The sequence below is a fragment of the Arachis hypogaea genome, chromosome 16 (assembly GCF_003086295.3).
Source record: "Arachis hypogaea cultivar Tifrunner chromosome 16, arahy.Tifrunner.gnm2.J5K5, whole genome shotgun sequence".
Classification (NCBI taxonomy): domain Eukaryota; kingdom Viridiplantae; phylum Streptophyta; class Magnoliopsida; order Fabales; family Fabaceae; genus Arachis; species Arachis hypogaea.
In genome coordinates this window covers 62,432,096-62,440,950 of record NC_092051.1, presented here as the reverse complement: position 1 = coordinate 62,440,950, position 8,855 = coordinate 62,432,096, and the positions used below count along the sequence as shown (strand labels likewise).

Here is an 8,855-nt window from a genome sequence, read left to right as displayed (position 1 = left end):
ATCACCTCCGTTCTATATACGATTGAATGAGTATCTCTTAGATCTCTTAATTAGAATCTTCGTGGTATAAGCTAGAACTGATGGCGGCATTCATGAGAATCTGGAAAGTCTAAACCTTGTCTGTGGTATTCCGAGTAGGATTCAATGATCGAATGACTGTGACGAGGTTCAAACTCGCGAGTGCTGGGCGTTAGTGACAAACGCAAAAGGATGAAGAATCCTATTCCAGTATGATCGAGAACCGACAGATGATTAGCCGTGCTGTGACAGAGCATGTGAGCATATTCTTCACTGAGAGGATGGGATGTAGCCATTGACGACGGTGAACCCCTACATACAGCTTGCCATAGGAGGACGTGCGTGCGTGAATTAGAAGATAGAGGAAAGCAGGGATTCAGAAGACAAAGCATCTCCAAAACTCCAACATATTCTCCATTACTGCATAACAAGTAACCTTTAATCCATGCTCTCTTGTTTATTCACAATTCAACTGATAAACATAATTGACTGCCTGACTAAGATTTACAAGATAACCATAGATTGCTTCAAACCAACAATTTCCGTGGGATTCGACCCTTACTCATGTGAGGTATTACTTGGACGACCCAGTGCACTTGCTGGTCAGTGGTACGAGTTGTGAAAAGTGTGATTCACAATTTGTGCACCATGGCTTTAAGAGCAAAAGGGAGATGGTTAGTGGTAGACATTGTAAATTAAGGTCCATGATGGTTGTATGTTCAAAGCTTAATAGCAAAGGTTGGTGTAGAGCTAGATTGCTTGGGTCTAGGAGAAGGATTTGGTACTTCATTGAGAATTCATCTTGCTTTCCACCCAAATGGAATAATGAAGATCAATTTGAAGATGGGTGTAGAAACAAGATATGGGATCCGGAAATACACGAGGATCAAATTTGGGAGCCCTTAGCTTATGAGGAACTCCATCAAAGCTTGGAGTTATTGGTTTTGAATGATGGAGCTTATTGGAGATTCAAGCATTGGTGGATGTTCCAAGATGAATTAAAGTACAAGCCACCTGATGACATGTCATCATGTCATGTTTTTCTATGCTTTTTCATACAAGAAATTGATGATTAATGCTTAATTGTTGAGTGTTTTTATGCATAAATAGTATATTTCTTTGATCTTTTGATTTTATAAATTTTGTAGGAAATAAGTAGAAAAAGAAGCAAAATAGCGCAAAATCAGCTCAAAAGAAGAAAAGAAGAATTTTGGGGCACGCTTTTTAAAAGCGTGGCCCATGACCATGAAGCCTTGCAAGAGAGCAAGCGTTCATTAAGCGAGAGAGCACTACGTCAAAGCAAGGAACGCTGCAACGCTCCAAACAATGAGCGCTCATTTTCCAAGTGAGCGCCACGCTCACTAAGTGAGCGTTTTCGTGAATTCTCAAGATGGGAGGCAAGGCTTGTGCTGTCCGTATGCACTAAGCAGTGCTTGAACAAGCAACAGAGTGCTCATTCGGAGAGCGCTGGTGGTATGCGAAATTGCTACTCAGGTTGTGAATTATTGTTCGAAATTGATTCCCTGGCAATGGCACCAAAAACGGATGCACAGGACCATGGTCTAAACATATCTTCACAACTTCGCATAACTAACCAGCAAGTGCACTGGGTCGTCCAAGTAATACCTTACGTGAGTAAGGGTCGAATCCCACAGAGATTGTTGGTATGGAGCAAGCTATGGTCACCTTGTAAATCTCAGTCAGGCAGATATAAAACAGTAATGGGTTTTCGAAAATAAATAATAGAATAGGGATAGAGGTACTTATGTAAATCATTGGTAGGAATTTCAGATAAGCGAATGGAGATGCTTTTCGTTCCTCTAAACCTCTGCTTTCCTGCTATCTTCATCTAGTCAGTCTTACTCCTTTCCATGGCTGGCTTTATGTGATACATCACCATTGTCAACGGCTACTTTCGGTCTTCTCTCGGGAAAATGATCCAAATGCCCTGTCACGGCACGGTTAATCGTCTGGAGGTATCACCCTTGTCAATGGCTTCATCTTATCCTCTCAGTGAAAATGATCAACGCACCCTGTCACGGCACGGCTATTCGTCTGTCGGTTCTCGATCATGCTGGAATAGGATTTACTATCCTTTTGCGACTGTCACTAACGCCCCGCAATCGCGAGTTTGGAGCTCGTAACAGTCATTCATTCATTGAATCCTACTCGGAATACCACAGACAAGGTTTAGACCATCCGGATTCTCTTGAATGCCGCCATCATTCTAGCTTACACCACGAAGATTCTGGTTAGGAGATCTAAGAGATACTCATTCAGTCTAAGGTAGAACGGAATTGGTTGTCAGGCACGTGTTCATAGGGAATGATGATGATTGTCACGTTCATCACATTGAGATTGAAGTATGAATGAATATCTTAGAAGCGAAACAAGGTGAATTGAATAGAAAACAGTAGTATTTTGCATTAATCTTTGAGGAACAACAGAGCTCCACACCTTAATCTATGGAGTGTAGAAACTCTACCGTTAAAAATACATAAGTGAAAGTCCAGGCATGGCCAAGAGGCCAGCCCTCAAACGTGATCTAAGATAGCATACAACTGATCAAAGATACCTAATACAATAGTAAAAGGTCCTATTTATAATAAACTAGCTACTAGGGTTTACAGAAGTAAGTAATTGATGCATAAATCCACTTCCGGGGCCCACTTTGTGTGTGCTTGGGCTGAGCTTGAGTGTTGCACGTGTAGAGGTCCTTCTTGGAGTTGAACGCCAGGTTTTGATCCATTTCTGGCGTTCAACTCTGGTTTTGGCTACTTTTCTGGCGCTGGACGCCGGATTTGGGCAGAAAGCTGGCGTTGAACGCCAGTTTGCGTCATCTATTCTTGGCCAAAGTATGGACTATTATACATTGCTGGAAATCCCTGGATGGCTACTTTCCAACGCAATTGGAAGCGCGCCATTTCGAGTTCTGTAGCTCTAGAAAATCCACTTTGAGTGCAGGGAGGTCAGAATCCAACAGCATCAGCAGTCCTTCTTCAACCTCTGAATCTGATTTTTGCTCAAGTCCCTCAATTTCAGTCAGAAAATACCTGGAATCATAGAAAAACACACAAACTCATAGTAAAGTCCAGAAATGTGAATTTAACATAAAAACTAATGAAAACATCCCTAAAAGTAACTAGATCCTACTAAAAACATACTAAAAACAATGTCAAAAAGCGTATAAATTATCCGCTCATCACAACACCAAACTTAAATTGTTGCTTGTCCCCAAGCAACTGAAAATCAAATAGGATAAAAAGAAGAGAATATACTATAAATTTCAAACTATCAATGAAACATAGCTTCAATCATATGAGCGGGACTTATAGCTTTTTGTCTCTTGAATAGTTTTGGCATCTCACTTTATCCATTGAGGTTCAGAATGATTGGCATCTATAGGAACTCAGAGTTCAGATAGTGTTATTGATTCTCCTAGTTCAGTATGATGATTCTTGAACACAGCTTCTTTATGAGGCTTGGCTGTGGCCCTAAGCACTTTGTTTTCCAGTATTACCACCGGATACATAAATGCCACAGACACATAATTGGGTGAACCTTTTCAGATTGTGACTCCGCTCTGCTAAAGTCCCCAATTAGAGGTGTCCAAGGTTCTTAAGCACACTATTTTTTTGCTTTGGACCTTGACTTTAACCGCTCAGTCTCAAGTTTTCACTTGATACCTACACGCCACAAGCACATGGTTAGGGACAGCTTGGTTTAGCCGCTTAGACCAGGATTTTATTCCTTTAGACCCTCCTATCCACTGATGCTCAAAGCCTTGGGATCCTTTTTATTTGCCCTTTCCTTTTGGTTTTAAGGGTTATTGGCTTTTTGCTCTTGCCTCTTGGTTTTAAGAGCTTTTGGCTTTTTCTGCTTGCTTTTTCTTTTTCTTTCTATTTATTTTTTTTATTTTATTTTTTTTTCGCCTATTTTTTTTTCTGCAAGCTTTGTTCTTTGCTGTTTTTTCTTGCTTCAAGAATCATTTTTATGATTTTTCAGATTATCAAATAACATGTCTCCTAGTCATCATTCTTTCAAGAGCCAACATATTTAACATTCTTAAACAACAACTTCAAAAGACATATGCACTGTTCAAGCATACAGTCAGAAAACAAGAAGCATTGTCACCACATCAATATAATTAAACTAAGTTCAAGGATAAATTCGAAACTCATGTACTTCTTGTTCTTTTGAATTAAAACATTTTTCATTTAAGAGAGGTGATGGATTCATAGGACATTCATAACTTTAAGACATAGTTACTAACTACTAATGATCATGTAATGAAGACACAAACACAGATAAGCACATAACATAGAAAACGAAAAATAGAAGAAATAAAAACAAGGAATGAATCCACCTTAGTGATGGTGGCGTTTCCTTCTTGAGGAACTAATGATGTCCTTGAGCTCTTCTATGTCTCTTCCTTGTCTTTGTTGCTCCTCCCTCATTGCTTTTTGATCTTCTCTTATTTCATGAAGCATGATGGAGTGCTCTTGATGTTCCACCCTTAGTTGTCCCATATTGGAACTCAATTCTCCTAGGGAGGTGTTGATTTGCTCCCAATAGTTTTGTGGAGGAAAGTGCAATTGAGGCATCTCCGGGATCTCATGGTGATGAGCTTCATACGCCTCTTGAGCTCCATGAATGGGCTCTCTTGCTTGCTCCATCTTTTTCTTAGTGATGGGCTTGTCCTCTTTGATGAGGATATCTCCCTCTATGTCAATCCCAGCCGAATTGCATAGGTGGCAAATGAGGTGAGGAAAGGCTAACCTTGCCATAGTGGAGGACTTGTCAGCCACCTTGTAGAGTTCTTGAGGTATAATCTCATGAACTTCCACCTCTTCTCCAATCATGATGCTATGGATCATGATGGCCCGGTCTATAGTGACTTCAGACCGGTTGCTAGTGTGAATGATTGAGCATTGAATAAACTCCAACCATCCTCTAGCTACAGGCTTGAGGTCCAATCTTCTTAGTTGAACCGGCTTGCCTTTGGAGTCAATCTTCCATTGAGCTCCTTCTACACATATGTCCATAAGGACTTGGTCCAAGCTTTGATTAAAGTTGACCCTTCTAGTGTAGGGGCGTTCATCTCTTTGCATCATGGGCAAGTTAAACGCCAACCTCACATTCTCCGGACTAAAATCTAAGTATTTCCCCCGAACCATTGTAACATAGTTCTTTGGATCCGGGTTCTTACTTTGATCATGGTTCTTGGTGATCCATGCATTGGCATAGAACTCTTGAACCATTAGGATGCCGACTTGTTGGATGGGATTTGTTAGAAATTCCCAACCTCTTCTTTGAATTTCATGTCGGATCTCCGGATACTCATTTCTTTTGAGTTTGAAAGGGACCTCGGGGATCACCTTCTTCTTGGCCACAACATCATAGAAGTGGTCTTGATGGGCTTTGGAGATGAACCTTTCCATCTCCCACGACTCGGATGTGGAAGCTTTTGTCTTCCCTTTCCCCTTTCTAGAGGATTCTCCGGTCTTAGGTGCCATCAATGGTAATGGAAAAACCAAAAGCTTATGCTTTTACCACACCAAACTTAGAATTTTGCTCGCCCTCGAGCAAGAGAAGAAAGAATAGATGAAGAAGAAGAAGAAATGGAGGAGAGGGAGAGTGGGGAGTGTTTCGGCCAAAAAGGGTGTAGAGGGGTGTGTTTGTGTGAATTTGATGAAGAATGGAGGGCTTTATATAGGGAAGGGAGGGGGGCAAGGTTTCGGCCATATGGGTGGGTTTGGGTGGGAAATTGGTTTTGAATTTTGAAGGTAGGTGGGGTTTATGAGGTAGGTTTATGGGGAAGAGTGGATGGATGTGAGTGGTGAAGAGTTGATGGGGAAGAGAGATTGAGGTGATTGGTGAAGAGTTTTGGGGAAGAGTGTTTATGGGATTGTGTGAAAGAGGGGTGAGAAGAAGTGAGTGGAGGTAGGTGGGGATCTTGTGGGGTCCACAGATCCTGAGGTGATCCTGTGGGGTCCACAGATCCTGAGGTGTCAAGGATTTGCATCCCTGTACCAATTAGTTATGTAGAATGCCTTTGCACACAACTCTGGACGTTCAGCTCCAGGTTGGTGCCCATTTTGGGCGTTCAACGCCCATTTGTTGCCATTTCTGGCGTTGAACGCCAGAACCATGCTTGTTCTGGGCGTTCAGCGCCAGGATGCTGCCCATTTTGGGCGTTCAGCGCCAGAACCATGCTCTGTTCTGGCGTTGAACACCAGGCAGATGCTCCTCCATGGTGTGATTTTTCTTCTGCTGTTTTTGTTTCCGTTTTCAATTTTTCTCTTCATTTTGTGACTCCACATGATCATGAACCTATAAAGACTTATAACTAAGAAAAATATAGTTAGATAAATAAAAATTGGGTTGCCTCCCAACAAGCGCTTCTTTAATGTCAATAGCTTGACAGTGGGCTCTCATGGAGCCTCACAGATGTTTAGAGCATTGTTGAGACCCTCCAACACCAAACTTAGAGTTTGGATATGGGAGTTCAACACCAAACTTAGAGTTTGGTTGTGGCCTCCCAACACCAAACTTAGAGTTTGACTGTGGGGGCTTGGGTTGACTCTGCTTTGAGAGAAGCTTTTCATGCTTCCTCTCCATGGTTGCAGTGGAAGATCCTTGAGTTTTAAACACAAGGGAGTCCTCATTCCATTGAAGGACTAGTTCAAACTCTGTCAACATCAATCACAGCTCTTGCTGTGGCCAGGAAAGGTCTTCCTAGGATGATGGATTCATCTTCTTCCTTTCCAGTATCCAGGACTATGAAATCAGCAGAGATGTAAAGGCCTTCAACCTTTACTAATACGTCCTCTACTTGTCCATAAGCCTATTTTCTTGAATTGTCTGCCATCTCTAATGAGATTTTAGCCGCTTGCACCCCATAGATTCCCAGTTTCTCTATTACAAAGAGGGGCATGAGGTTTATTCCTGAACCAAGGTCACATGGAGCCTTAAAGATCATGGTGCCTATGGTACAGGGTATTATGAACTTTCCGGGATCCTGTCTCTTCTGAGGCAATGTCAGTTGATCTAGATCACTTAGTTCATTGATGAACAAGGGAGGTTCAACTTCCCAAGTATCAATGCCAAATAATTTGGCATTCAGCTTCATGATTGCACCAAGAAACTTGGCAGTTTGCTCTTCAGTAACATCCTCATTCTCTTCAGAAGAGGAATACTCATCAGAGCTCATGAAGGGCATAAAGAGGTTCAATGGAATCTCTATGGTCTCTAGATGAGCCTCAGAGTCCTTTGGTTCCTCAGAGGGAAGCTCCTTATTGATCACTGGGAGAGTACTAGGAGGGATTTTAGTGATCCTTTTACTCAGCTGGCCCACTTGTGCTTCCAGATTTCTAATGGAAGATCTTGTTTCATTCATGAAACTTACAGTGGCCTTAGATAGATCAGAGACTAAGTTTGTTAAATTAGAAGTATTTTGCTCAAAGTTCTCTGTCTGTTGCTGAGTGGATGATGGAAAAGTTTTATTATTGTTAAACCTGTTTCTTCCACCATTATTAAAGCCTTGTTGAGGCTTTTGATCCTTCCATGAGAAATTTGGATGATTTCTCCATGATGAGTTATAGGTGTTTCCATAAGGTTCACCTAAGTAATTCACCTCTGCTATTACAGGGTTCTCAGGATCATAAGCTTCTTCTTCATAAGAAGCCTCTTGAGTACTGTTGGATGCAGCTTGCATTCCATTCAGACTCTGAGAAATCATATTGACTTGCTGAGTCAATATTTTATTCTGAGCCAATATGGCATTCAGAGTATCAACTTCAGGAACTCCCTTCTTCATAGGCGTCCCATTACTCATAGGATTCCTTTCAGAAGTGTACATGAACTGGTTATTAGCAACCATGTCAATGAGTTCTTGAGCTTCTGCAGGCGTTTTCTTTAGGTGAATGTATCCACCTGCAAAAGTGTCCAGTGACATCTTTGATAGCTCAGATAAACCATCATAGAATATATCCAGGATGGTCCATTCTGAAAGCATGTCAGAAGGACACTTTTTGGTCAACTGTTTGTATCTTTCCCAAGCTTCATAGAGGGATTCACCTTCTTTCTGTTTGAAAGTTTGAACATCCACTCTAAGCTTGCTCAGCTTTTGAGGAGGAAAGAATTTGGCTAAGAAAGCCGTGACCAGCTTATCCCAAGAGTTCAGGCTATCTTTAGGTTGAGAGTCCAACCATATTCTAGCTCTGTCTCTTACAGCAAAAGGGAAAAGCATGAGCCTGTAGACTTCAGGATCTACTCCATTAGTCTTAGCAGTATCACATATCTGCAAGAATTCAGTTAAGAACTGAAAAGGATCTTCAGATGGAAGTCCATGAAACTTGCAGTTCTGCTGCATCAGAGAAACTAATTGAGGTTTCAGCTCAAAGTTGTTTGCTCCAATGGCAGGAATGGAGATGCTTCTTCCATGTAAATTGGAATTAGGTGCAGTAAAGTCACCAAGCATCCTCCTTGCATTATTATTATTTTCGGCTGCCATCTCCTCTTCCTGTTCGAAAATTTCTGAAAGATTATCTCTGGATTGTTGTAATTTAGCTTCTCTTAGTTTTCTCTTCGGAGTCCTTTCAGGTTCTAGATCTCCTTCAACAAGAATGTTCTTGTCCTTGCTCCTGCTCATATGACAAAGAAGAGGGCACAGAAAAATAATAATAATAGAGATCCTTTATACCACAGTATAGGGATCCCTTTGTGAGTGGGAGAAAAGAGGGAGACAAAGAATGTAATGTAACGGAAGAAACACAACTGTGAGGAGGGTATAGATGTGAGATGAGATGTTAGTAGATGAATAAATAAATAGAATA

At 41.4% G+C, this 8,855-nt stretch overlaps 1 non-coding gene across 1 annotated transcript; it reads left to right on the top strand.

Annotated features, from left to right (window-relative positions):
- Positions 1–8,029: 8,029 nt before the first annotated feature.
- LOC112760550 (small nucleolar RNA R71) lies at positions 8,030–8,137 on the top strand. Its single transcript, XR_003180985.1, has one exon. It is a non-coding gene; the product is annotated as a small nucleolar RNA R71 (small nucleolar RNA).
- The last annotated feature ends 718 nt before the right edge of the window (positions 8,138–8,855 follow it).